Source organism: Saimiri boliviensis, chromosome 3 (assembly GCF_048565385.1).
Source record: "Saimiri boliviensis isolate mSaiBol1 chromosome 3, mSaiBol1.pri, whole genome shotgun sequence".
NCBI classification, from domain to species: Eukaryota; Metazoa; Chordata; class Mammalia; order Primates; family Cebidae; genus Saimiri; species Saimiri boliviensis.
Genome location: NC_133451.1, coordinates 166,767,768 through 166,787,706, shown reverse-complemented (window position 1 = coordinate 166,787,706; position 19,939 = coordinate 166,767,768). Strand labels below are relative to the sequence as shown.

Sequence of the window (19,939 nt, the reverse complement as noted above, 5' to 3'; positions counted from 1 at the left end):
CTGACCACACCAAACCAGTCACTAAATGTAATATTTTGCACACACTTATATTTATGTGGCTATGTAAGTAAAAGTTAATGACACAGGCATTTAATCAGTACCTTTCTATGGTAGGCAGGATAACAGCCTACCAAAACATCTGCATCCAAAAATGTCTGCCTCCTAATTTCTGAAGCCTGTGAATATGTCACCTTATATAGCAAAAGTGACTTTGCAGGTGTGATAATGCTAAGAATCTTGATATGGGAGCGTTAGTCTATATTACGGGAGTGTGTCCAATGTAATCACAAGGGTCCTTATACGATGGAAGAAAGCAGGAGTGACACAGTCAGAGGAGGAGGTGTGACAACAGAAAGCAGAGGTCAGAAATACAGATTTGAAGACGCTACGCTGCTAGCCTTGAAGATGGAGAAAGGGACCACAAGTCAAAGAGCACTCTACTAACTGGAAAAGGTGACAACATGGATTTCCCCCCAGAGCCTCCAGAAATAACGAATGCAGTTTTGCAGACACCTGATTTTAGTCTCATAAGACCCATTTTGGGCTTCTGACTTTCAGGAGTGTAGATAACAAACTTGTGTTGTTTTAAGCCACTAAGTGTGTGGGAAATTGTTAGAGCAGCAAGAATAAACATAACACATTCCTTAATAATGGGTTATCAGAAATTTCTAATATCCATAGAAATTATACAAATACCTCATCTACTCTCCTAATTTCACAGATAAAAAACAGATGACTCAATGAGGTCTATCTGTCTTCTATACATTTATCTAATGAATTTTTCCAAAGCTTAATGTTAGGAACAAATGAAATAAGTGTTTTTGCATTAAAGTCTCATAGATCAGCTAAACTGCATGAAGCTGCTGACAGCTCCATATAGGGATGATCCTTAATGTTCTGCTGAGAAACATCCTTTTCTAGATTATAGTTAGAGAGAGAAATTTAAAGGAGTCCCACTGAAAACAAACAAGGGCTATTATTAAAGCAAAATCTGAGCTAAGCAGCTAAGCCTTTTTTATTATTATAAAAGAGATGTTCTCTTGGTAAGCACATAAAGAAATAGGATTATGGAGAAAGGATGTGTATTCACAAAGCATGTCACTGACCTTTAAGTTGCATTTGTGAGGAGTTGGCTCTGAAATGCCTGTCTTGGATAACCCAGCAGAGGCAGCACTTCTCATATTATTTCATCTTGACATGATTTGAGGAGGTTTTTCTGACAAGCCTTTTCTAGATGACTGGAATCCTCTGTGTGTACACTATTATAGGGTGAGTGCTCTCCCAGGAGTCTGGGAAAGAGCTGCCTTGGACTTGGGTAATTGCCATGAAACAGATTTTCTGAAGAGAACTTAAAATGAGTTAGATTTTTTTTTTGTAAATAAAAAGCCAATATTAAAACTTCAGATATTAATAAGAAGTTAAATATATCTTACTCAGAAATATTTAGCATCTGTGCAAACGTAATATTTTGCACACACTTATATTTATGTGGCTGTGTAAGTAAAAGCCTACATGTGTCCTGCTAACTTAGTTAAATTCAAGTTTTCTTATAAGGTCCCTTTACTGTTTTTTCTCAGGCAGGAAAAGGCTAAATTCCAGTGGTTAAAATTGAAAGGGCACACCCAGAACTATTGCTTTGGCCTAATTTAGGGAGCTTTATCATAATTATATAGTTTGTAGCACCAAGAAGCCCAGGATTAAAAGGATTGTTGCTTTTCTTCCACAATCTTTTTTTTTTTTTTTTTTTCTTTTTTTAATACAGTGTGCCCAGTATGGTCTGGAACTCCTGGGCTCAAGGAATCCTCCTGCCTCGGCCTCCCAAAGTGCTGGGATTACAGGCATAAGCCACCACATCCAGCCTGTAATTTTCCATTTCACTGTTACTTGCCTTGTGCCTCACTATCTTTTAACCAGGTTCTATGGGCAAAATCTCATCCCATCTGAATAACTTGGGGCATCTCACTTTAACCTCAATTTCCTTATGTGTGAAATAGGGATTATATTAGCACCAATTCCATAGGGTTGTTGTAAGGGTTAAATAGAATGATTCCAGCAGATTGTTTAGCCGAACATGACTTCGTATCAGAATGCTGCTATAAGAAAACAAACAAAAAATTCCACATACGCATTTCCCCAAAATATTTAGAAATATCCCAGAAATTAGAAGGGACAAGGAAGGACACTATTATTTATGTTTATCAACTATATGCCAGGTAAATTGTATGTATATTTCATTTAGTCCTCATATCTAATAAGGTAAAATTAATAAGCCTTTTTAGGTAAGAAAATGGAAAGGTTGAGTAAGTTTTCCAAGGTCCCAGAGCTAGTAAATAAAGAATGGAAGCTTCAACCCTTGTCTGTTTGATACTAAAGACTTTGATTTTTTCTTTTTCTTTTTTTTTTTTATCATGCAGCTTCTCAGGGCTACAGTAAAATTGAAGCACACCCCATTCCAAAAGAGCTTTTACGGAGACGGTTTGAAAGTGCCTTCCTTCTCCGAGCTGCATCCTCAAAGCCAGGGTACTAGCAGAAAAAGCAATGTTATCATATATTACAGCATTGCTTTATCTTCTAACGAAGGGCAGCACACTGTCTCAGAAAAGGAGGCTCTTGGTTAAGTTCTGTTATAGGCATTGCTTATTTGCTGAGAAGCTGGAAGGGGTGGGGAAAAAAGACCTGAAACTACCGTGCATCATTTTGTCAACAAGAGTCTCATTATTTGGTCGGTGAAATCTGTATGTATGACTCCCTGTAGGTAATTAGCAGATAGAAGAACCCACCAGGAAGGTGCTTTCTTTTGTCTCACTATTGTTTACACTGTCTCTCCAAGGCATTGTTTGTCCTTGAGAGGTTGGGGTGTCTCCCAGCGCCTGAGAAAGGAGGAAGGGAAAGGAGAAGTGGACATGGTTGCAGAAATGTTACCTGCCACAGGAGACCAAGAGCAAATCTGCAGGGGCACGGAAGCAGGCAGCAACACATGTTGGAGTCCCACCAGCAGAGGGCAGAGGCTGCATCTGACCCCCAAAGGTCAGCCCGACCGGCCCCACGTGTCTTCAAAAGAGGAACCGCCTCTGAGAAGGGGTCAGCCATAAGACATTGAGTCCCATTGTTCTAGTTAGCAGTAAGAGGAGAGGGAGTGCATGCTAGGAAAAGAATTCTAGGGTGGGAAATTCTATGGGTTTTCCTGCAGTTCGAGAGGATTTATTCTGTGAAAATAAAGGGTAGATTATCTTTTTGAAGAGAGGCAAAGGAGCAGAAGCCTAAGACTGAAAAATGGATGTGCCTGTGAGAAGACATCGTGGAAGCGCTTACCTTTTCCTTTCCCTTGGCTTCTCAGAAACGATCCTATTTATCACCAAATGTTAGGTTACTCCCCCTGCTGTTGTAATTTCTTCTAGTTATTCTTCAATAGTTACCTGGTAAGATCTGTTTCCTGCACCAGCCTTGTGTTGAGCAGTGAGGCTTTGGAAATCAATGGACAGTCAGTGGGCATTGTGCCTTAAGGGAAGGGTGGTGCACCCTTCCAGTCTCACACTGTCCCCACCAGGGCCCACCTGCCACCTGCGGCAGCAACACAGTGCATTGAGAAGCTCTAGACTGAGAGAAGCTATAAAGTGAACAGATGCCTGAGACTGGCAGGGGCAAGGTGAGCTCAGAGAATCACCCTGCAGCCTGTTCTCACTCAAGTGTATAGCAGGGCTAAATGTTCTTCCCAAATACCTGGGAGCAGATACTCTGGAAACATCACCTGGAAATAGGTGAATTGACAGGGGTGGATGTATCTGGAGGGAGGCTAAATACATATATTCCATACAAGGATAGATACTTCGTTCAAGAAAATGCTCAGTGTGTGAGATTTCTCACTTTTCCACAATGACCTGGTTGGTATTTAGAGCTTCTCTGTAGAGTCTTTATCTAAGTTCTCACCCAGAGCTTATGGGCTTGTTTCCACGGTGTTTCCTAGAGAAAATGATTATCCATTTGCTTCACCACAAAACACTGAGCAGTGTAGTGACTAAGTATAAGGGCTCTGGCATTAGATTGCCTGGCGTTACCTCCACATTATTAATTTAGTTGCTATATGAACTTGGGTAAGTTACATAGCTTTTCTGAACCCCAATTTCCTCAGCTATGCATAGGCTTAGCAATGGTACCTACCCTATAACATTTGTAACAATTAAATTAGAGAATTAATGTAATTTGTAGGGTTGTTAGCATATAATAAGTGTTCAGGAAATGTTAATCTCCAATTATAATTATTATTTTTGTTTCTAAAGTACTAGGAATCTTTACCTTCCCCTTTGGATAACAGTGGGGACCAATGCCCAGCTGTGTCCTTGATGCTGTGCTCATTAGGAGCCACAGGTTTTAGCTCAGTCATTCTAACCCTTGGCAACATATTAGTATTGCCTGCAGACCCTGGCCCTGCCACTCCTGGATCAATTAAATCAAAACGTGTAGGGATGGCATCCAGGTATCAGCATTTTCAAACTTCTCCAGCTGATCCTAATATGCAGCCATGGTTAACATTAACTATGTTGGCTCCTTGCTACACAAACCACAGTTGGGGTACCTGCAGCTTTGGTATTACTTGGAAGCTTGTTAGAACTGTTCAGTTTTGCTCCACCCTGGTCACAAATGGACTGAATTTGTCTGAATTTTAACTGGATTCCTAGGCTATTCACATGAACATTAAAAGTTTGAGATGTAGGCACCAGCTGGACATCTTCAGTAATACTTTAAAGCAATTGTTTTAGCAGCAAATAATCTCACAAGCAGCAGAATCTCCTGGCTATTTCTTTCAGCATTTATCTGGCAAGCAGACCCTAAGAATGCTTCCTGTCCTGCACTTTCTCAGTTTGGAAACAATAGCTCACTTTCTCCTTTAGCTCTTAGCATGCCCTCTAGAGGGCACTTGTTCAAAGAGGAACTTGTTCAAAGAGGAACTTGTTCAAAGACCTGTTGCACCACATAAACAAAGCACATAGTGTTGTATTTCTAGTTGTTTCAACTTCTTTGCTCTTTAGTTATTAAGGGCAAGATATCCATTGGCACCCCTTGGCTCAGGGATAACTCACTTCAAAAAAATGCATCTAAAGAATTGCTAGATATAGTCCAACAAGCCAACTGTCAGTCTCTGAATTAGGTAATTGATTATCGATTCAGGTACCTGATTCATACAAGAAGAAGACTTCATAACACTTCCCAATTTTTTTTTCTCCAATCAACCCTTAAGAACAGAAATAAATGGGTAAAAAAAAAGTCCCAGAAACAGACCCAGGCATCTCTGTTAGTAGGAGCTCAGTTATAATGCAGTAACAACCAACTCTCAAGACCTCATTTGCATGTTGGGTTTATTTGCTGCCAATAAGGTTTGACAGTGGGGCTTTGCTCATCACAGCCACTCAGGTTCCCAGGCTGACCAAGCTTCAACATGGGCTTTATCAATTTCTGAGGCAAGGAAAAGGAAATGACAGTGCTTCAGTGAAAATGAAAAGGTTTTGTCTAGAAGTGATACATGTGGCTTTTGTGCTCATTTCATTTTCCTAGCAAGATACAGGACTAACTTTAAAGAATGAGAGGGACAGAACCTTACTCTGTCCCTGTATCAGATAGAGATGGACATGTTTCTATGGACTGCCATTTTCTGTTTGTTTTGAATTCTTTCTTACATTTAAAAAGAAATGCTGACACTTACGCTGAAATCATAATAAGAAAAGAACAATGGTTCAATTGGACATCTCTTTGTTTCCCCTCCTACCCGAATATTTATCATGTTGATATTTTCTAGGCTTTTCATTCTGCTATTACAAATACATTTCTTATTTTTCTTGGTCTTATATACTTATTTTATAGATAACAAGCTTTATCAGGTAAATCACATTAGGTATTGTTTTGTCTTCTCATTCTCCCAGATTTGAATAATCTTTTTTGAGTACTTCATCAAAAACTATTTTCAGTGAAGGTCTCAGTGTGGCAAAGCTGCTGATGCTTTGTATGCCTGAGAATATTTCTTATTATGCTCTGATCTTTAGATGGCAGTTTGTCTGGACTTATCATTCTAAGTTCAGATTTCTTTTCCTTTAATTCTTTGAAAAAACACCATTGTCTTCTTGCTTCCAGTTTTTTTTTTGTTTTTTTTTTTTTGGTATTTTGTTTTTTTGTTTGTTTGGTTTTTTTGGAATTCTGATAGAAATTTGCTGCTTCTTTCTTTTTTAAAATGCAATCTGCCTTTTTTTCTACCAACTTTTAGGGTTTTTTCTTTGTCTTTGAGGTCCTAAATTGTACTGTAATTTGTCTAAGTATGGCTTTTCCTTTATCATCTTTGTCCCTAAATGATCTCTTCAATCTGAGGGTCTGCACATTTTTTTTTTTTTTTTGAGACAGGGTTTTGCCCTTGTTACCCAGGCTGGAGTGCAATGGCATGATCTCAGCTCACCGCAACCTCCGCCTCCCGGGTTCAGGCAATTCTCCTGCCTCAGCCTCCTGAATAGCTGGGATTACAGGCACGCACCACCATGCCCAGCTAATTTTTTGTATTTTTAGTAGAGACGGAGTTTCACCATGTTGACCAGGATGGTCTCGATCTCTTGACCTCGTGATCCACCCACCTTGGCCTCCCAAAGTGCTGGGATTACAGGCTTGAGCTATCCCGCCCAGCCCACATTTTTTTTTTAATTCCAGGAAATTTTCTCCATTATTTCTTGAAATAATACCCCCTCCCCATTTTTATTTCTTCCTCTTTCTGGGATTTCTACTCCCCAGTTATGAGTACTGCTAAATTTTTATAATATACAGTTTTTCTTTTCTTCGTCCCTTCCTTCAAGAAAAGTCCCCAAATGTGATCTTTCAATTGGCTAATTTGTTCCTTAACTATATCCATTTTGTTCTATGGCATGTTCAATATGTCTTTTACTTCACATATTGTGATTTTATACCTAATATTTGTGTTTAATCATTTTCTATGTTTCTTTGTCCTTCTTTCATATTAGTGATGTGTCTCTCATTTCTTTTTTAGCCTAATTTTAAATTCTTGGTCCATCTGTTTTACTATTTCTGTTTCTAATGGAATTTGTGATCTAATGTGTTATATTTCTTTTGAAATATTTGTACTTGTCAAAACTTTTGTTACTTGGGGCTGTAAATTCATTTTTTCTAAATTGGAAAACTTCAAAATGGGCTACTGTGTCAGACAATGTGTCTAAGAAAACCAAACCTCAGTCTCTGTCAAATTCAACTCAGAATGTGCATATTTGTGGAGGAGGTGGTGGGAATGAGCTCTCAGGTGAAGAGCCTCAGCCACCAGGGAAAAAAAAAAAAACAGCCAGTTACTCCTCACTCCACAACAGTTCTTCAGGTCCTGGCTCCATCCTTTGCAGAGGAAACTCATTAGATTGTATATTGTTGGTTTTGGGGTTTGAGGAGGAAGTGGCTACACCAAGTTGATTAACCTACAGTTGTAGTTTTTTGCTCCTCTCAAGCACAGAGTTTTTGTTTCCTGATTTTACTGCTCAGGCAGAACATGATCCAGTGCAGGTGAAAAGGAAGGCATTGCTGGTCCCACGATAAAGACAGGGTAGAAGCAAGAACAGAATTATAACAATTCCCATGATTTTTGTTGTGACCAGCCCTGTATGACTGTCCCCCATCCCCCATAATTAATTCAAATTTTCAGGGGATCACCCCAGGGGCGTCTCACAGTCTTCTGTGTTTCATAGTATTTTCCTTCATAGTTCCTTCTGTGCTGATTTTGGAGATGGGAGAGAGTCAGTTACTAATTCAGCAGTTTGGTTAGAATCTTACATTAAAGTATAATTATTTTAGTTTTAATATCGCTTCTCGGCCTTTTGGCTAAGATCAAGTGTAGTTTTAATATATATTACCTTTCTATACAGAGTCTCTAACTCTACATTTCTTCATTCTAAATATTAATAGTAATCTGGAACTATAGCAACAAAAAATGAATACAAATAAAGTAACATTATTTAGATTAAGTAAAAGCTCAGAATTATTAATACAAAATAATCACTATCTACAAAATTATTATGTTTTTCCATCAGCCAGATTTGCATTCCATTGATCCTTAATGGAAAATAATAAGCCATCCAAGAGGGCCCAGCAGACAGAAAAGATCATAGAGAACAAGCAGAACTTCAATTTTAAAAGCACAGTTTACAATGCTTTTAAGTAGTGCACTTACAATTTGAACAACGAATAAATAATTATAGATTTGGATTAACACCTGGAGAATAAAATAAATATTCATGACTCATATAAATACATAAGTAAATAAGTGGAAGAGAAGGCACAAGTCTTTCTTATAAAAGAATTCTAAATAATCCATGTGGAAGAAATGAAAGCAATAGAAAATCACTCCTAGAACACCACAGAGAAAAGTACTGCAGGCAAGATCCAGTGACAGACGCTAAATTTAGTGGATGAAAATTTGTGCAGAGGATATGCATATAATCTCAAAGTATCTCCTTCAAAAATACCTATTCACTGCAAGGGAAAAGTAGTAGCTTTATACTAGAGAAAATTGGCAGAAAGCACCATAACTGAGTAATCAAGATTGACATTAACAGTAATAAGACATATCGACATCATAGAACTCCTGATATGATGCAACAAGAAAGGTCTCTCACCTTTATGGTAATCTTCCTGATAACACATGATGTCAATCTAATTAGCAGAAAATAAATGCAAACGGAAGGACATTCTACCTGATAAAACTGCCTGGGTCACGAAAGACTCAAGTGTCACAGACTGAAGAAAACTAAGAAGACATGACCATTAAATGTAATGTAGGATCCTGGATTGAATCCTGACATAGAGAAAGTACACCATGGAAAATTTTTGAAATTGAAATAAAGTCTATAGCTTAATTGATATGTTTTGTGGTTACTTGTGGAGGGCATCATTGACCTCCATATTGAAATAATGATGCCGTACCTATCAGGAGGGTGTGAAAAGGTTTATTGCTCACAGAACGAGGCTTTCTAGGGAGAGCAAGGCAGGTGCCCAAACTGGTCTGACATGGCTTGAGCATAGGGAGGGAAAATAGCTTTGATTTTATGATTGTTAGGAATGGGATTGGGGTGAAGGTTCTCCCACAAGGGCTAGGGTTTATATGCAGTTTTATCTTCCCATTGGTGCCAAAGAAAGGTGTACTCAGACTTTCTTATTGACTTACACAGATGTTGAGTGAGAGGGAAAAAGGAAAAGGTGAGCTTGAAAGCTGTCAGTATGAGACATCAAAAAATGGAGTTAGACACTTTATGTCATCAGTAATCATTTCTTAGTGTTGATAATTGCACTACGGTTATCGAAGAAATAGCATTAGGGAAGGCTGGGTAAAGGAAAAATAGGAATTTTCTTTACTAGTTTTTAACTCTGTAAGTCTAAAGTTATCTCAAAATAAAAAACAAAAAACTTTTTTAAAACTAGTTCACTTAGAGGAATTATTATTATATTGCAATATGGACCAGGTATTTTTTATTTTTATTTTTAACTTTTGGGGTATATATGCAGGCTGTGCAGGTCTGTTACATATATAAACATGTGCCATGGTGGTCTGCTGTGCCATGGTGGTTTGATGCACCTATCAACCCATCATCTGGGTATTAAGCCCAGCATCCATTAGCCACTTTTCCTAATGTTCTCCCTCCCCCCACCACACCCCTAGATAGGCTCCAGTGTGTGTTGTTCCCCTCCCTGTGTCCATGTGTTCATTCAGCTCCCACTTATAAGTGAGAACATGCAGTGTTTGGTTTTCTGTTCCTACATGAGTTTGCTGAGGATAGAATAAGATCATGTCCTTTGCAGGGACATGAATGGAGCTGGGAGCCATTATCTTTAGATACGTTTTTAAAGAGAATTTTTGGTATAAAAATTTTAAATTGAATAAAACAAACACCCAGAGATAGAAATGAAAACCCCAGAGAAAGAAAAAATGAGAAGTAGAGAGCTGCTTTTCAGCAATTGCTAGCCCTCCTGTATTAGTTTTCTATTGCTGCTGTAATATGTTACTGTAAACATATACTGAAAACAATACAAATCTATTATCTTACGTTTCTGTAGATCAGAAGTCTGACATGGGTCTCACTGAGGTAAAATCAAGGTATCCAATGGACTGCATCTTTCTGAAGGTTGTCGGTGGGAAATCTGTTTCCTTACCTTTTCCAGCTTCTAGAGGCCACACGAATATCTTGGTTTGTAATCCCTTCCTTCATCTTCAAAGCCAGCAACTCTCTGACCCTCATTCTATCATCACATTTCTCTTGGACTCTCCCCACTTCTGTTTTTCCCTTCTACTTTTAAGACCTTTGTGATTACGTTGGTTTGGGTCCACCCAGATAATCCAGGATAATTCCATTTCAAGGTGAGCTAGTTAGCAAGTTCAGTGCCATCTGCAATTTTAATTCCCCTTTTCCATTTATGCAAATGTATTCACAGGTTCTGGGGATTAGGACATGACCATCTTTGGGCATCATTATTCTGCTACCACATTTCAGATTCAAACATGAGTTTTAATGGCTGTGAGGGAGCAATAAGGCCTTCAGCCTGTACAAGGCAGAGAGTGAGACTTGAGCCTCTGCATAAATCCAGGGCCTTGAAACACTGGTGCACACTTAGAATAGTGAAAACGTGGGCTATAAAACTGTTTGCCCTCTGGCATATGGGCATTTTTAAAGAACATTTTAATATTTTGACATAATTTCTACCAGGAAAGTTTCAAGAATTGTGCAAAAAAATTCTCATGTTCCCCAAATGTTATCATTATACCTTATTTGTATTTTAAGTTTATTTACAAGATTGTCTAATTTTTTCTGAGATGTGTATGAAAGTATATAATAGACACAATGCTCCTTGTCTACTAAAGCACTTTTAGTGTGTAACAAGGACATTCTTTTATTAACCAGAGTACAATTATACAAATTAGGAAATTAATATTGTTACAATAGTCCCACCAGAACTACAGACATCACTAACTTTTCACTAATTGTCCCAATATTGTTCTATATAGGGATCTGGATCTTGTGTTGCATACAGTTGTCATGGCTCTTCAGTCTTTTAAAATCTGAAATATTTCTTCAGTCTTCATCATTCATGAAATTGACATTATTGAAGTGTACAGGCCTTTAGTTCACAGCATTTCCTCATTTTGGATTTGCTGATGTTTCCTCATGTTTGAACCAGGTTATGCATTTTGGGGTAGAAACAGCACAGAAACAATGTTATGATCTACTCAGTACATCGTATTGAGGCACATGATGTTGATCTGACCCATTATTGACTATGTTCATTTTCATTGCATAGTTATTATTTTTCTGTTTGAAATTCATAAGCATTTCATATAGAAATATTTTGAGAATAGGTAAATATGCTACCTAAACTTTTGCCCACTAGTGTTAGCATTCATTGATGATTCATTTTGGAATTAATCTTTGTTTTTATTTTATTTTATTTTTTAGGTTAGCCAACTGGGGATTTCTAATTCTATTATTCCTTCTACATTTATAAGTTGAGTGTCTTCTACAAGAAAGGGCTTTCCATTTTTTCCCATTTATTAAATTACGAGTTAATTAATATCTATGGATTCATGGATTCTTATGTTAGATGAGCTATAATCCTTTACTATTGTTTACTTTGATGCTCACATCATTGCAGATTTGGAAAGTGAGAATCATTTCAAGTAGTTCCTGTGTCAAAGGGCATTGTTTCGTGCAAAGCCTCTGAGAAGTACTAAATGGAGCTTTGTCCTCATTTAATACTTAAATTTATAATCCTAGTGTCCAAAAAATCATTATCAGACATTAACTTCAAGTATGATCCTGGGTTGGGAGCATGTGGGGTTGCTGTTAGAAGCAAAATTATACCTATTCTAAAGAAACAAAGGTCAACATTTTCTTTTTTTTCTTTTTTTTTTTTTTTTAGAAAAAGAATAATAAGAAAAAGAACAAAGAAGAGGAAGAAAGAGAAAAAGAAAGAGGGAGAGAGAATGGGGGTATTGCTTTGCTGCCCGGGCTAGCATGCAGTCCAAATATGGGTTATGCCTACAATTGTCCCCAATAATGGAGACATGAAAGAAAATGAGGGAAGAGAGCAACAAACAAGGAGCCAACCAACATTTCGTTTAAACTTCCAAGTTGATATGATGTGGTACTGATAAGAGTGTATATTCTGTGTAAAGTGGAGAGTTCTATAAATATTAATTATGGACGTCCAACTTATTGATTCTCAGCACCGAAATCTGAGCAACCCACTGCGCCGACCAAATCAGCAGCGTTAAGATTGATGGTGCCTTTCTGCCTCTGCACCAAGAACTGACGCTCCGAGGCGCCAGCAAAACCGCCTCGCCGGTCACAAGAGTCGCGCTGGCAATCCGTGGGGCTCCTCCGCTGGGAATCTCCTGGTGCGTGAGCAACAAGAATTCATGTGAAGGTGTGGCATCCTCTCGTTCTTTGCGTTTTCAGTGGGAGCTACAATCCCGAGCTGCTAGTGATCAGCCATCTTGGATCTCTCTCGCTTTTTTGTTTAGGATTCTCTCTCTTTTTTTTTTTTTTTTAGAAAAAGAATAAAGAAGAGGAAGAAAGAGAAAGAGGAAGAGGGAGAGAGAGTAGGGGTATTGCTTTGTTGCCTGGGCTAGAATGCAGTCTAAATATGGGTATGCCTATAATTATCCTTAATAATGGAGACATGAAAGAAAATGAGGGAAGAGAGTAACAAACAAGGAGCCAACCAACATTTCGTTTAAACTTCTAAGTTGATATGATGTGGTACTGATAAGAGTGTATATTTTGTGTAAAGTGGAGAGTTCTATAAATGTTAATTACGTTTACTTGTTCCAGATCTGAGTTCAAGTCCTGGATATCGTTGTTAATTTTCTGTCTCATTGATCTGTCTAATATTAATGTTGAAGTCTCCCACTATTATTGTGTGGGAGTCTAAGTCTCTTTATAAGTCTTGTATGTCTGGGTATTCCTGTATTGGGTACATATATATTTAGGACCTTTAACTCTTCTTGTTGTTGCATTGATTCTTTTATCATTATATAATGTCCTTCTTTGCTTCTTTTGATCTTTGTTGCTTTAAATACTATTTTATCAGAGGCAAAAATTGTAACTTCTGCTTTTTATTTATTTTTGCTCTCTGGTTAGTTGGTAAGTCTCTCTCCATCCTTTGTTTTGAGTCTTTGTGTATCCTTGAATGTGAGATGGGTCTAGATGCAGCATACAGTTTTAGTTTTTTGTCCAAATTAGCTGTTTGTCTTTGAATTGGGGAATTTAGTCAATTTAAATTTAGAATTAATAATTATATATGTGAGTTTAATACTGCCATTTGCCCATTAGTTGATATAAATTCTTCATTATATTAATGTTCTTTACTTTTTGGTATTTTTTAGAAAGGCTGATACTGTTTGTTCCTTTCTATGTGTAGTGGTTCTTTCAGAAGCTCTTGTAAAGCAGGCCTGGTGGTGATGAATTCTCTGAGTGCTTGCTTGTTCACAAAAAACTTTATTTTTCCTTCACTTATGAAGCTTAGTTTGGCTGGATGTGAAATTCTTGGTTGAAAGTTCTTTTCTTTAAGGATGTTGAATATTGGTCCCCACTCTCTTCTGGCTTGTAGGGTTTCTGCTGAGAGATCTGCTGTAAGTCTGATAGGCTTCCCTTTGTGGGTAACCTGACCTTTCTCTCTGGCTGCCCTTAGTATTTTCTCCTTCATTTCAACCCTGGTGAATCTGACGATTATGTGCCTTGGAGTTGCTCTTCTTGAGGAGTATCTTTGTGGTGTTCTCTGTATTACCTGGAGTTGAATATTATCCTGCCTTACTAAGTTGGGAAAATTTTCCTGAATAATATCCTGAAGCATATTTTCCAGCTTGGATTCATTCTCTTCGTCACATTCAGGTACACCTATCAAGTGTAGATTAGGTCTTTTCACATAGTCCCATATTTCTTGGAGACTTTGCTCATTCCTTTTTATCCTTTTTTCTCTAATCTTGTCTTCTAGTTTTATTTCATTAATTTGGTCTTCGACCTCTGATATCCTTTCTTCTGCTTGATCAATTCGGCTGTTAAAACTTGTGCATACTTCACGTAGTTCTCGTATTGTGTTTTTCAGCTCCATCAATTCACTTATTTTCCTCTCTAAATTTTGTATTCTTGTTGACATTTCGTCAAACCTTTTTTCAAAGTTCTTAGTTTCTTTAGATTGTGTTAGAACAAGTTCTTTTAATTCACAGAAGTTTCTTATTATCCACGTTTTGAAGCCTGCTTCTGTAATTGGAACACACTCGTTCTCCCTCAAGCCTTGTTTCATTGCTGATGAGGAACTGGGATCCCCTGCTGAGGAAGAGGCGTTCTGATCTTGGGTATTCTCAGCCTTTTTTGACTGTTTTCTTCCCTTCATTGTAGATTTATCCATCTGTGGTCTTTATAATTACCGTCTTTGTAATTGGGTTTCTGAGTGGACGTCCAACTTATTGATTCTCAGTGCCAAAATCTGAGCAACCCACTGCACCGACTAAATCAGCGGCGTTAAGATTGGTGGTGCTTTTCTGACTCTGCACCAAGAACCGACGCTCTGAGGCGCTGGCAAAACCACCTCGCCGGTCACAAGAGTCGCGCTGGCAACCCGTGGGGCTCCTCCGCTGGGAATCTCCTGGTGCGTGAGCAACAAGAATTCATGTGAAGGTGTGGCGTCCTCTCGTTCTTTGCGTTTTCACTGGGAGCTACAATCCTGAGCTGCTAGTGATCAGCCATCTTGGATCTCTCTCAGGTCAACATTTTCAAGATTCTTACACAGATGAAGTACAGGGGCATATGTATTCATAACTCTGAATTATAAAAGCACAAGAAGAACAAACACCACAGGAAGAAATGACAGAAACAACCAGCAATAGTGTTAGAATCTTCTTCCCCACATAGAACTATAGATATAGAAATTATCAGCCACAGAGTGGCTCACACAGATCTGGGTGGCTGTTTAAACTGGCACATGGAACACCTGGGAGGTAGAGCCACCCATTCAACTGAAAGGGAGGGGGCAGAGACAGGAAGCCAGGCAACCTGGCTAGGCAGGTAACACCCCCACAAAACAAGCAATCTGAAACGCTCTGGATTGAGAGTTTTGCAGCAAGCACAGCTGGACCCAGGATGGTCCAGCTCAGTGGGGATAAGGGTGACCACCACCACCAAGGCAGTCCACCACTACTGCAACAGTTCACACAGCAGCTGGGCAGAGCCTGCGGCAGCTCAGCAACACCCCTGTTGCCAGACTGTCACTAGACTACTCAGTGTGGGGCAGGGCATCTATGAAAAAAGGCAGCAGAATGACAGGAACTTATAAATAAAGCCAACCTTTCAAGGACAGAGCACCTGGGAAAAGAGGTGGTTATGAGTTTCGCTATAGCAGACTTAAAAGTACCTGCCCAGAAGCTCTGCATGGAACAATGGAGCTCCCAGCACAGCACCTGAGCTCTTACAAGGGACAGACTGTCTCCTCAAGAAGCTCCCTGACCCCTTTATACCCAAAGAGACACCTCATAAAGGAGGGCTCAGGCCAACATCTGGCAAGTACCCTTCTGGGATAAAGATAACAGAAGAAACCAGCATCAACCCTTACTGTTCTGCAGCCCCCATGGGTGATCTCCAGGCAAGCAGGGTCTAGAGTGGACCTCCAGCAGCCCTGCAGCAGAGGGGTCTGACTGTTGGAAGGAAAACTAAGAAACAGAAAGAAATAACTTCATCATCAACAAAAAGGGCATCTACTCAGAGACCCCATCTGAAAGTCACCAGCTACAAAGACCACAGGCAGATATATACACTAAGATGGGAAGAAACCAGTGCAAAAAAGATGAAAACACCAAAAACCAGAATGCCTCTCCTCCTCTAAAGGATCACAACTCCTCACCAGCTAGGGATCAAAGACCAGTGGAGAATAAATCTGTTGAATTGACAGAAACAGGCTTCAGAAGATGGGTAATAACAAACTTCTCAGAGCTAAAAGAACATAGTCTAACCCAATGCAAAGAAATTAAGAACCTAGGAAAAAGGTTAGATGAAATGCTAACTAGAATAAACGGAAAAGAATATAAATGACTTGATGGAACTGAAAAACACAGCATGAAAACTTCATGAAGCATACACAAGTTTCAACAGCCAAATCAACCAAGCAGAAAAAAGGATATCAGAGATTGAAGATCCACTCAATGAAATAAAATGAGAAGGCAAGAATAGAGAAAAAAGAGTGAAAAGAAATAAACAAAGCCTCCAAGAAATATGGGATTATGTGAAAAGACTTAATCTACATTTGATAGGTGTACCTGAATGTGACAGAGAGAAAGAATCCAAGCTGGAAAACACTCTTCAGGATATTATCCAGGAGAACTTTCCCAACATAGCAAGCCAGGCCACCATTCAAGTCCAGGAAATACAAAGAACACCACGAAGATATTCCTCCAGAAGAGCAACCCCAAGGCACATAATCATCAGATTCACCATGGTTGAAATGAAGGAAAAATGGCTAAGTGTAGTAAGAGAGAAAGGTCAGGTTACCTACAAAGGAAGCCCAACAGACTCACAGCAGATCTCTTGGCTGAAACTCTCTAAGCCAGAAGAGTGGGGACCAATATTTAACATCCTTAAAGAAAAGAACTTTCAACCTAAAGTTTCATAACCAGCAAAACTAAGCTTCATAAGTGAAGGAGAAAGTAAATCTTTATAGACAAAGAGAATAAAATACCTAGCAGTACAACTAACAAAGGATGTAAAGGACCACTTCAAGGATAACTACAAACCACTGCTCAATGAAATAAGAGAGGACACAAACAGATGGAGAAACATTCCATGCTCATGGTTAGGAAGAATCAATATTGTGAAAATGGCCATACTACCCAAAGTAATTTATAGATTCAGTGCTATCCTCATCAAGCTACCAATGACCTTCACAGAACTGGAAGAAACCATCTTAAACTTCATATGGAACCAAAAGAGAGCCCACATAGCCAAGAGAATCCCAAGCAAAAAGAACAAAGCTGGAGACATCACACTACCTGATTTCAAACTATATTACAAGGCTACAGTAATCAAAACAGCAGGGTACTGGTACCAAAACAGAGATATTGACCAATGGAACAAAACAGAGGTCCTGGAGGCAACGCCACACATCTACAACCATCGGATCTTTGACAAACCTGACAAAACAAGCAACGAGGAAAGGATTCCTTGTTTAATAAATGGTGTTGGGAAAACTGTGCAGAAAGCAGAAACTGGACTCCTTCCTGACACCTTACACTAAAATTAACTCCAGATGGATTAAAGACTTAAACCTAAGACCTAACACCATAAATATCCTAGAAGAAAACCTAGACAAAACAATTCAGCACATAGACATAGGCAAGGACTTCATGACTAAAACACAAAAAGCATTGGCAACAAAAGGCAAAATATATAAATGGGACCTAATTAAACTCCAGAGCTTCTGTACAGCAAAAGAAACAATCATTAGATTGAACAGGAAACCAACAGAATGGGAAAAAATTTTTGCAATCTACCCATCTGACAAAGGGCTAATATCCAGAATCTACAAAGCTCTTAAACAGATTTACAAGAAAAAGAAACAAACAAACCCATCCAAAAGTGGGCAAAGGATATAAACAGACACTTTACAAAAGAAGACATATATGATGCCAACAAACATATGAAAAATTGCTCATCAGCACTGATTATTAGAGAAATGCAAATCAGAACCACATTGAGATACTACCTCATGCCAGTTAGAATGGCAATCATTAAGAAAATCTGGAGACAGCAGATGCTGGAGAGGATGTGGAGAAATAGAAACACTTTTATACTGCTGGTGGGAGTGTAAATTAGTTCAACCATTGTGGAAGACACTGTGGCAATTTCTCAAGGACCTAGAAATAGCAATTCCGTTTGACACAGCAATCCCATTAGTGGGTATGTATCCAAAGGATTATAAATCATTCTATTATGAGGACACATGCATATGTATGTTCATAGTGGACTGTTTACAATAGCCAAGACTTAGAATAAACTCAAATGCCCATTGATGATAGACTGGACACGGAAAATGTGACACATATACACCATGGAATACTATGCAGTTATAAAAAATTATGAGCTTGTGTCCTTTGTAAGGACATGGATGAATCTCGAAACCATCATTTTCAGCAAACTGACACAAGAACAGAAAATCAAACACCTCATGTTCTCACTCATAGGCAGGTGATGAACGATGAGAACATATGGACACAGGGAGGGGAGCATCACATACTGGGGTCTGTTGGAGGGGGCAAGGGAGAGATAGCAGAGGGTGGGAAGGTCGGGGAGAGATAACATGGGGAGAAATGCCAGATATAGGTGATGGGCGGATGGTGGCAGCAAACCACATTGTCATGTATGTACCTATGCAACAATCCTGCATGATTTGCACATGTACCCCAGAACCTAAAGTACAAAAAATAAAAATAAAAATAAAAAAGCCATTTGGAACCAAGGAATCTGTCTTCTCAGTACCTTTCAAGGGCATGAAGTTTCAAACTTCTCTTCCGCCCTTCCTTTCACCTCCCTTCCTCCTACCTTCCCCCCGCTTCCTTCCTTTTCTCTTTATCTTCTCACCTCCCTCCTTTCACCTCTCTCTCTGTGGACTGAACTTCTAAGTTCTTTTTTTATTTCCATGCTCATTCCGAAGCATCTTATATGTCTGAGATACCTGTGGCTCCTAAGTGTCCAACATACCTAGTGTGTTTCACTTTCGATTTCAAATTCATTGGATATAGAATTAAATATAGAACAAGTGGCACTGGGTGCTTATCCCCAATCCAATCATTTATGGCAAGGGAGATTTAGTTTTATAATATATGATGGCAGCTGAGACCCATTTCTTTAGGTTAGGAGTAGATTCTAGATAAAGGATGTTGTATGTGGGTCAAACAACCCAAAAAGTATCTATTATTATATTGAGCCATAGAAAGCTGAATCATGTGAAGTTCAGTTAGCCATTCCTAACTACAGTAAAGAAATTTAGGATTGAACCCCAACACAGTATCTCTCTACTGGTGGCCAAAGGCTGGTATAAATAACTATCTGGTTCATGTATCTTTATCTATATCAGTCTATTGATTGATCTATCAGTCTATATATGACCTATACTACACATATCTTTATCTTTCTATTGATTAATCTGTGATTTATGCTAGATATATATGTCTACCTTTATCAGCTGTAGGATAGAGATATATATAGATATATTTAGTAGATATATATAAATGTATTTAGTACATCTATTTCTACACCCCTCTATACACTTTGGTAAAGACAGACACAGATGTATCTGTTATAGGTCATATTACAATTGCCAAAAGTTCGGCTCTTTCTCCAGATAGACCAATGCCAGGATATGTTCAGAAAAATCTTGTTGGTAATCCTGTAGTAGACAACTGCTACCACTCTGGTGGAATGATGAATCAATCATATCTGCAAGGACTGACAACAGCTGTGCTGAGCAATCCCCAGGAACCTGATACAGCTTGGAGACTGGCAACTATGGTGCCCCCTCTGGCAGTATACCTGTCTGGCTTGATTATTACATAGGAATGCATGGCTTAAAGTAGCAGGAACGATGGTTTTAAAGAATCTTGAAAATGATTACAACGGAGCAGGTGCTACCCAGCACAAAGAGAAATGTAAAGGAACCCTTTTATGGCAGAGTGCATCTAACACAGGAAAGTCTTCTAAATAGAAGAAACTCTAACTCTTCCATCAAGCTTTGTATCATACTACACATCAGGTAAGCTCATCAACTGAGAAAATATTAAGCTATATGCCTCTCTACCTGAAAACTCTTGAACAATATTTGCTGGAGTTCTTCAACCAGTAAATAAAGCTATTATGCAGTCAATATTTTACCTTTT

At 38.7% G+C, this 19,939-nt stretch overlaps 1 pseudogene; it reads left to right on the top strand.

Annotated features, from left to right (window-relative positions):
- Positions 1–7,831: 7,831 nt before the first annotated feature.
- Positions 7,832–7,910, top strand: LOC120367815 (U2 spliceosomal RNA; annotated as a pseudogene).
- Positions 7,911–19,939: the final 12,029 nt, after the last annotated feature.